Consider the following 6709-nt stretch of genomic DNA (forward strand, 5'->3'; position numbering starts at 1 on the left):
CCGTCGCGTAAAACAACGCGAGACCGCGGAAATGGCCGGACGGTGCTTCAGGCTGGATTCGAACCTGCGATGACATTCTTAAAGTGCTATGTAGCACAGCGCTGCCTTTCCCATGTGTGCTACGGAGATGCTGATTAGTGCAGTGCTCATTATACATGATTAGAGTCTCGTGACTGCCGGCTACTGCGTGCGTGCGTGCGTGTGTAGGTCAAAGTCCGCCGATCGCAGCATTCCCCTATTTTGTAAAATTATTTTTTACTCTCCTGGGTGTTGCAATGGATATCAATGATTCATATGATTGCCCTCAGTAAAAAAACACAAGAAACAGGAATGCAATCAGTTACAAACACTCAGGTTCTCTGCTTCATAAGATGTCGCCGGCGATCGGGAAGACGCTGAGCAGAGGGCACCGTCGCGTAAAACAACGCGAGACCGCGGAAATGGCCGGACGGTGCTTCAGGCTGGATTCGAACCTGCGATGACATTCTTAAAGTGCTATGTAGCACAGCGCTGCCTTTCCCATGTGTGCTACGGAGATGCTGATTAGTGCAGTGCTCATTATACATGATTAGAGTCTCGTGACTGCCGGCTACTGCGTGCGTGCGTGCGTGTGTAGGTCAAAGTCCGCCGATCGCAGCATTCCCCTATTTTGTAAAATTATTTTTTACTCTCCTGGGTGTTGCAATGGATATCAATGATTCATATGATTGCCCTCAGTAAAAAAACACAAGAAACAGGAATGCAATCAGTTACAAACACTCAGGTTCTCTGCTTCATAAGATGTCGCCGGCGATCGGGAAGACGCTGAGCAGAGGGCACCGTCGCGTAAAACAACTTGAGTCCGCGGAAACTGCCGGACGGTGCTTCAGGCCGGATTCGAACCGGCGATGCCATTCTTAAAGTGCTATGTAGCACAGCGCTGCCTTTCCCATGTGTGCTACGGAGACGCTGATTAATGCAGTGCGAATTATACATGATTAGAGTCTCGTGACTGCCGGCTACTGCGTGCGTGCGTGCGTGTGTAGGTCAAAGTCCGCCGATCGCAGCATTCCCCTATTTTGTAAAATTATTTTTTACTCTCCTGGGTGTTGCAATGGATATCAATGATTCATATGATTGCCCTCAGTAAAAAAACACAAGAAACAGGAATGCAATCAGTTACAAACACTCAGGTTCTCTGCTTCATAAGATGTCGCCGGCGATCGGGAAGACGCTGAGCAGAGGGCACCGTCGCGTAAAACAACGTGAGTCGGCGGAAACTGCCGGACGGTGCTTCAGGCCGGATTCGAACCGGCGATGCCATTCTTAAAGTGCTATGTAGCACAGCGCTGCCTTTCCCATGTGTGCTACGGAGACGCTGATTAATGCAGTGCGAATTATACATGATTAGAGTCTCGTGACTGCCGGCTACTGCGTGCGTGCGTGCGTAGGTCAAAGTCCGCTGATCGCGGCATTCCCCTATTTTGTAAAATTATTTTTTACTCCTCTGGGTGTTGCAATGGATATCAATGATTCATATGATTGCCCTCAGTAAAAAAACACAAGAAACAGGACGCAAACAGTTACAAACACTCATTCTCTACTTCATAAGATGTCGCGGGCGATCGGGAAGACGCTGAGCAGAGGGCACCGTCGCGTAAAACAACGTGAGTCCGCGGAAACTGCCGGCCGGTGCTTCAGGCCGGATTCGAACCTGCGATGACATTCTTAAAGTGCTATGTAGCACAGCGCTGCCTTTCCCATGTGTGCTACGGAGACACCGATTAATGCAGTCCTCATTATACATGATTAGAGTCTCGTGACTGCCGGCTACTGCTTGCGTGCGTGCGTGTGTAGGTCAAAGTCCGCCGATCGCAGCATTCCCCTATTTTGTAAAATTATTTTTTACTCTCCTGGGTGTTGCAATGGATATCAATGATTCATATGATTGCCCTCAGTAAAAAAACACAAGAAACAGGAATGCAATCAGTTACAAACACTCAGGTTCTCTGCTTCATAAGATGTCGCCGGCGATCGGGAAGACGCTGAGCAGAGGGCACCGTCGCGTAAAACAACGCGAGACCGCGGAAATGGCCGGACGGTGCTTCAGGCTGGATTCGAACCTGCGATGACATTCTTAAAGTGCTATGTAGCACAGCGCTGCCTTTCCCATGTGTGCTACGGAGATGCTGATTAGTGCAGTGCTCATTATACATGATTAGAGTCTCGTGACTGCCGGCTACTGCGTGCGTGCGTGCGTGTGTAGGTCAAAGTCCGCCGATCGCAGCATTCCCCTATTTTGTAAAATTATTTTTTACTCTCCTGGGTGTTGCAATGGATATCAATGATTCATATGATTGCCCTCAGTAAAAAAACACAAGAAACAGGAATGCAATCAGTTACAAACACTCAGGTTCTCTGCTTCATAAGATGTCGCCGGCGATCGGGAAGACGCTGAGCAGAGGGCACCGTCGCGTAAAACAACGTGAGTCGGCGGAAACTGCCAGACGGTGCTTCAGGCCGGATTCGAACCGGCGATGCCATTCTTAAAGTGCTATGTAGCACAGCGCTGCCTTTCCCATGTCTTCTACGGAGACGCTGATTAATGCAGTGCGAATTATACATGATTAGAGTCTCGTGACTGCCGGCTACTGCGTGCGTGCGTGCGTAGGTCAAAGTCCGCTGATCGCGGCATTCCCCTATTTTGTAAAATTATTTTTTACTCCTCTGGGTGTTGCAATGGATATCAATGATTCATATGATTGCCCTCAGTAAAAAAACACAAGAAACAGGAATGCAATCAGTTACAAACACTCAGGTTCTCTGCTTCATAAGATGTCGCCGGCGATCGGGAAGACGCTGAGCAGAGGGCACCGTCGCGTAAAACAACGTGAGTCCGCGGAAACTGCCGGACGGTGCTTCAGGCCGGATTCGAACCGGCGATGCCATTCTTAAAGTGCTATGTAGCACAGCGCTGCCTTTCCCATGTGTGCTACGGAGACGCTGATTAATGCAGTGCGAATTATACATGATTAGAGTCTCGTGACTGCCGGCTACTGCGTGCGTGCGTGCGTGTGTAGGTCAAAGTCCGCCGATCGCAGCATTCCCCTATTTTGTAAAATTATTTTTTACTCTCCTGGGTGTTGCAATGGATATCAATGATTCATATGATTGCCCTCAGTAAAAAAACACAAGAAACAGGAATGCAATCAGTTACAAACACTCAGGTTCTCTGCTTCATAAGATGTCGCCGGCGATCGGGAAGACGCTGAGCAGAGGGCACCGTCGCGTAAAACAACGTGAGTCGGCGGAAACTGCCGGACGGTGCTTCAGGCCGGATTCGAACCGGCGATGCCATTCTTAAAGTGCTATGTAGCACAGCGCTGCCTTTCCCATGTGTGCTACGGAGACGCTGATTAATGCAGTGCGAATTATACATGATTAGAGTCTCGTGACTGCCGGCTACTGCGTGCGTGCGTGCGTAGGTCAAAGTCCGCTGATCGCGGCATTCCCCTATTTTGTAAAATTATTTTTTACTCCTCTGGGTGTTGCAATGGATATCAATGATTCATATGATTGCCCTCAGTAAAAAAACACAAGAAACAGGACGCAAACAGTTACAAACACTCATTCTCTACTTCATAAGATGTCGCGGGCGATCGGGAAGACGCTGAGCAGAGGGCACCGTCGCGTAAAACAACGTGAGTCCGCGGAAACTGCCGGCCGGTGCTTCAGGCCGGATTCGAACCTGCGATGACATTCTTAAAGTGCTATGTAGCACAGCGCTGCCTTTCCCATGTGTGCTACGGAGACACCGATTAATGCAGTCCTCATTATACATGATTAGAGTCTCGTGACTGCCGGCTACTGCTTGCGTGCGTGCGTGTGTAGGTCAAAGTCCGCCGATCGCAGCATTCCCCTATTTTGTAAAATTATTTTTTACTCTCCTGGGTGTTGCAATGGATATCAATGATTCATATGATTGCCCTCAGTAAAAAAACACAAGAAACAGGAATGCAATCAGTTACAAACACTCAGGTTCTCTGCTTCATAAGATGTCGCCGGCGATCGGGAAGACGCTGAGCAGAGGGCACCGTCGCGTAAAACAACGCGAGACCGCGGAAATGGCCGGACGGTGCTTCAGGCTGGATTCGAACCTGCGATGACATTCTTAAAGTGCTATGTAGCACAGCGCTGCCTTTCCCATGTGTGCTACGGAGATGCTGATTAGTGCAGTGCTCATTATACATGATTAGAGTCTCGTGACTGCCGGCTACTGCGTGCGTGCGTGCGTGTGTAGGTCAAAGTCCGCCGATCGCAGCATTCCCCTATTTTGTAAAATTATTTTTTACTCTCCTGGGTGTTGCAATGGATATCAATGATTCATATGATTGCCCTCAGTAAAAAAACACAAGAAACAGGAATGCAATCAGTTACAAACACTCAGGTTCTCTGCTTCATAAGATGTCGCCGGCGATCGGGAAGACGCTGAGCAGAGGGCACCGTCGCGTAAAACAACACGAGACCGCGGAAATGGCCGGACGGTGCTTCAGGCTGGATTCGAACCTGCGATGACATTCTTAAAGTGCTATGTAGCACAGCGCTGCCTTTCCCATGTGTGCTACGGAGACACCGATTAATGCACTGCTCATTATACATGATTAGAGTCTCGTGACTGCCGGCTACTGCGTGCGTGCGTGCGTGTGTAGGTCAAAGTCCGCCGATCGCAGCATTCCCCTATTTTGTAAAATTATTTTTTACTCTCCTGGGTGTTGCAATGGATATCAATGATTCATATGATTGCCCTCAGTAAAAAAACACAAGAAACAGGAATGCAATCAGTTACAAACACTCAGGTTCTCTGCTTCATAAGATGTCGCCGGCGATCGGGAAGACGCTGAGCAGAGGGCACCGTCGCGTAAAACAACGCGAGACCGCGGAAATGGCCGGACGGTGCTTCAGGCTGGATTCGAACCTGCGATGACATTCTTAAAGTGCTATGTAGCACAGCGCTGCCTTTCCCATGTGTGCTACGGAGATGCTGATTAGTGCAGTGCTCATTATACATGATTAGAGTCTCGTGACTGCCGGCTACTGCGTGCGTGCGTGCGTGTGTAGGTCAAAGTCCGCCGATCGCAGCATTCCCCTATTTTGTAAAATTATTTTTTACTCTCCTGGGTGTTGCAATGGATATCAATGATTCATATGATTGCCCTCAGTAAAAAAACACAAGAAACAGGAATGCAATCAGTTACAAACACTCAGGTTCTCTGCTTCATAAGATGTCGCCGGCGATCGGGAAGACGCTGAGCAGAGGGCACCGTCGCGTAAAACAACGTGAGTCGGCGGAAACTGCCAGACGGTGCTTCAGGCCGGATTCGAACCGGCGATGCCATTCTTAAAGTGCTATGTAGCACAGCGCTGCCTTTCCCATGTCTGCTACGGAGACGCTGATTAATGCAGTGCGAATTATACATGATTAGAGTCTCGTGACTGCCGGCTACTGCGTGCGTGCGTGCGTAGGTCAAAGTCCGCTGATCGCGGCATTCCCCTATTTTGTAAAATTATTTTTTACTCCTCTGGGTGTTGCAATGGATATCAATGATTCATATGATTGCCCTCAGTAAAAAAACACAAGAAACAGGAATGCAATCAGTTACAAACACTCAGGTTCTCTGCTTCATAAGATGTCGCCGGCGATCGGGAAGACGCTGAGCAGAGGGCACCGTCGCGTAAAACAACGTGAGTCCGCGGAAACTGCCGGACGGTGCTTCAGGCCGGATTCGAACCGGCGATGCCATTCTTAAAGAGCTATGTAGCACAGCGCTGCCTTTCCCATGTGTGCTACGGAGACGCTGATTAATGCAGTGCGAATTATACATGATTAGAGTCTCGTGACTGCCGGCTACTGCGTGCGTGCGTGCGTGTGTAGGTCAAAGTCCGCCGATCGCAGCATTCCCCTATTTTGTAAAATTATTTTTTACTCTCCTGGGTGTTGCAATGGATATCAATGATTCATATGATTGCCCTCAGTAAAAAAACACAAGAAACAGGAATGCAATCAGTTACAAACACTCAGGTTCTCTGCTTCATAAGATGTCGCCGGCGATCGGGAAGACGCTGAGCAGAGGGCACCGTCGCGTAAAACAACGTGAGTCGGCGGAAACTGCCGGACGGTGCTTCAGGCCGGATTCGAACCGGCGATGCCATTCTTAAAGTGCTATGTAGCACAGCGCTGCCTTTCCCATGTGTGCTACGGAGACGCTGATTAATGCAGTGCGAATTATACATGATTAGAGTCTCGTGACTGCCGGCTACTGCGTGCGTGCGTGCGTAGGTCAAAGTCCGCTGATCGCGGCATTCCCCTATTTTGTAAAATTATTTTTTACTCCTCTGGGTGTTGCAATGGATATCAATGATTCATATGATTGCCCTCAGTAAAAAAACACAAGAAACAGGACGCAAACAGTTACAAACACTCATTCTCTACTTCATAAGATGTCGCGGGCGATCGGGAAGACGCTGAGCAGAGGGCACCGTCGCGTAAAACAACGTGAGTCCGCGGAAACTGCCGGCCGGTGCTTCAGGCCGGATTCGAACCTGCGATGACATTCTTAAAGTGCTATGTAGCACAGCGCTGCCTTTCCCATGTGTGCTACGGAGACACCGATTAATGCAGTCCTCATTATACATGATTAGAGTCTCGTGACTGCCGGCTACTGCTTGCGTG

Source organism: Alosa pseudoharengus, unplaced genomic scaffold (genome assembly GCF_046254945.1).
Source record: "Alosa pseudoharengus isolate Yale_2024_CS ecotype anadromous, Long Island Sound unplaced genomic scaffold, YU_APseudo_1.1 YU_APseudo_1.1_scf_16, whole genome shotgun sequence".
Lineage (NCBI taxonomy): Eukaryota > Metazoa > Chordata > Actinopteri > Clupeiformes > Clupeidae > Alosa > Alosa pseudoharengus.